Consider the following 3931-nt stretch of genomic DNA (forward strand, 5'->3'; position numbering starts at 1 on the left):
GGACCTGGTCCAACCCACTGCGCCACCGCGCCACCACGCCCCCCTAGTAAGAGAACAATAAAGTAAAATTAATGGTCAAATGTTTGCAATTATTTTTCAGGTTAATGAACAAGACAGACAGGGGGGGCGTGGTGGCGCAGTGGGTTGGACCGGGTCCTACTTTCCGGTGGGTCTGGGGTTCAAGTCCTGCTTGGGGTGCCTTGCGACGGACTGGCGTCCCGTCCTGGGTGTGTCCCCTCCCCCTCTGGCCTTACGCCCTGTGTTGCTGGGTAGGCTCCGGTTCCCCGCGACCCCGTATGGGACAAGCGGTTCCGAAGATGTGTGTGTGTGTGTGTGTGTGTGTGAACAAGACAGCATGTGAAACTTGTGCAACTGTGGTACCTGCAGTTTAGATGAAGCAGTGTGCCAGAAAGATGGATTATAGATATATTACAAAGTGGGTCTGTGAAAGACTAATAGAACCACAAAAGAGCTCTTTACTCATGAAGAGAATTGGTTATTTTTCTTTGATTTTTGCAGTGATACTTATTTCCAAACATTCAAATTGCCAGCAAAACATGATATCCTCATCTTTTATCCACACTCTTCATCAACACAGATTGAGAAAGCTGAAGACACACTGAGCGTAAAATTACCTTAAACATTTTTGGAGCTGTCTGCCTAGAACTGAGTTCCCGTTTGCTATGTTTCACTTTAATTTCTGTGCTCTTCTCTTGCACTGAAGAATTGTATTCTGATTAACATTGACTCGATGATTGACGACGGCCACTTATGATGCTTCTTTTAATTAACAAAGGAAATGTTTCCTAAATACATGGCTAAGTTCACATTGCTCAGAGAGCGAATGATGCTGTGGTAAAATGAAATTAAACCAGTGCTTATACTTACATTTATGAACAAGAACTTCAACAGCTGTACAATAAATACTGTAAATGCAATTGTTAATGAATCTATACATACTGGCTAAAAGACTACAACATTTCTATATTGCCACTGCAAGGAATATATAAATAGATGTCAAAATCAGTGCGAATCCTTATTTTCATACTTGCATCCACAAAGGACTGCTTACCTTTCCCTTTTTTGGTTATCACCATGGTGGGGTTGGCCAGGCCCTAGTTGCAGTAATCTGCAGCTTCGCTGAAACCCTTGTCTACTTTGGGTACTCAACAAGCCCCAGCAGGAACTGATTCTAAATGAACGTTCAGCATTTGGTCACAAGTATATTTTTTCCTTGGTTTGTTGTGAGGCAATGAAAGTTTGTAGGAACCTAAATGCAAAGGACATTAGGTTTAATCTATAAACCTAGAGTAAGGCACTGCTTCGCGAATAGAATACAGCTCTGTCTCCTTTGAGTTGTATGCATCATGCGGAAGACTCTTCAAAAGAAGAACATTTGCAAGGAAATTATGATAGCCTTGCTGAAGGAAATAGTAGTAGAAGGCAGAAAGCAGAATTGTGCTGCCCTTTTGTATACTGTTTCCCAGGTACTATCACTCTTCAAGCAGCTTCAGCAAACCTCTTCTTTGAAGAGCTGTTGCTTTCTATGCAAAACCCAGCAGAGGCCACCATAAACAGAAGCCCGAACCTACAGAGCCTGCAATCTTGGAGGTGTAAAAATACGCATGGCAAGGAACTTAAAAAACCGAGAACTCCATCAACTCGTTAGCATGGTTGTTCTGAATAACTACCTCTCTTTTGACCTTAACCACTCTGACTTTGCTAGTCTCCACTGAGAGCTCTTTGTAGGCCTTATGCTTGCAGGTTTCAAGCTGCAAAGCAGTTGGTTTTTTTGAGAAAGGTCTGTTTTTTAACCAAGCAGATGGTCCCCAACCTGACAGAAGATGATGTGTATATTAGAGGTGAACTTTCTGTGGATCAGTACTCCAAAGCACTGTGTATAAAGCAGGAGGCAGAATTATCCTGCCAATGAACACAAGGAATCCATGCTGCATCCACGCTGACTCTCTAACTCTCACCTGCTCTATGAAACTTGCTGAAATGGAACCGTTGGTGCTCTCACATATTTACCATTCAAACACAGGGGTGTTGCGGAATGTTCTTTCAAGAACAAAAGCACAAAATGCTCCTTCCCATCTCAGTCTCCCCATCGAGTGACGACAGAGCTGTCCATTTGTGACTCCTAACTAACTCCAGCAGATGAGTGACAATCTCAACATTAGAGTTAAATGTTTCTGAACCCTACTGTACCAGTTGTAACATCAATTTGTTACAAGGCTCAAATACATAAACAATTACCATAAATAAAAATATGTATAATTAATAAAAGAAGTTTACATTCCATCTTTGTATTCTACACTGTGAGAAATAAAGGTCAATAAAGTGAATAATTGAGCAGTAAAAATAATAACTAAATAATGATATTAATAAAACGATAGGGAATATAAAGGTTTTCTTTACTTTTTGTCTTCTCTTACAGGTAGAGTTTGCATGGCATGGATTGGAATCCCACCCTGCTATGTGTTGGTCCAGTCTGGCCCAGTTCGGTCTGGAAAAGGGGCAAGTGTCAGCATCATTTTGAGTCCTTGCAGTGATTTTCGAGAGCCTTTCGCAACGGCATTTGCATTCTATAGACAGCGTGTGGATGTCTGGAGCTACTCTAATGAATGAGAGACTCTCACGTGCAGGCGCAATGTCAATGTGAAAGTAAGCACAAGTCTCACACACACACACACACACACACACACACACACACACACACACACACACACACACTCAGCATGTGCCAATTTAATATTGACTCAATTACATCAGCACAGGGCTTTTAATTCAGTTGAAAGGGAACACTCACGTACTGTGTTTTAGCTGGTGCCAATCATCTAAGTGTCTGTGATGTTCTGTGTTTCAGCCCTAACTCTGTGGCTAAGGACATCTATACTCGTGTGCTATTGTGATGCTGAGAACTTCCTTGATGAACTGCAAGGGGTGGAGTGTGATGCAGAACAGCAGCGTGCAATGCAGATTCGCGGGGGCAGCCGTCCTCAGCAGGGCCTGAGCAGGGTAACGGCAGATACACACACCCATGGAGCCCTTGGCGAGACAGACATGGTGGGGGGGGAGGCGGGTCACTCTCCTGCTCAGTGTCAAATTGCTATGAGACTCAGGAAAATTGTTCTGAGACCTCTGAAACTCATTCTACCAGAGCCCAGTAGAATTCCTCTAATACAACAGAGTTAATGTCAGCGCGGCCTGCTCTATCCCATCAAAACGTCAGCCCCCCCAACCACCACTCCTCCTGTCTCTTTCCTGCATCCACTGACATCGTTGGTTTAGGCCTGTTTCTGTTTGGCTGCACATGAGTGACAGTGCCCACGTTAGCATGCTGCACCACAGTCTGACAGCCCACACGGTTCTTTCAAAACAACGAGAAGAAGGTGTGCAGCCGGAACCTGCAAGGCTCACACCCCCCACATGCATTTCAATGAGAAGAAATACATCCCATGTGGGCTGCTTTAATGAACCCATGTCATAGCTGAGCCAAGTGAACTTTTTTTCTGCGATGCCAGAAAATGAAGATGCACAGCAAACGGTTCAAGGAGCAAAGCTCATGTCTGTGAAACTGGACCTTTTCCCACATTCACTGCCTCATTTATTTAGGGAAGCAGCCCATCGTGACGCATGACATGCAGATTTATATTATCAGTTGGAAGGAATTCTGGTTTAATGTGTGCCTTATGACTCTTGATATACAGTGAGCCCAATTGCCTAGGGCAGCTGCTGAGCAGAGGTGGCAGGGTGGCAGAAAGCAGCCCCCCCCCCCCCCACGCCATGTGCACCGTGAGCAGAGAAAGCAGGCAGGAGCTGCAGTGAGTTTCTTGATCATATTTCATCAAGGGCTGTCACAGCGTAGGCTGCGCCTTACACACTAAATCATATGCAACTAGGACAAGCGTCTCTTGTTTGGAAATCC

The sequence above is a fragment of the Scleropages formosus genome, chromosome 3 (genome assembly GCF_900964775.1).
Source record: "Scleropages formosus chromosome 3, fSclFor1.1, whole genome shotgun sequence".
Lineage (NCBI taxonomy): Eukaryota > Metazoa > Chordata > Actinopteri > Osteoglossiformes > Osteoglossidae > Scleropages > Scleropages formosus.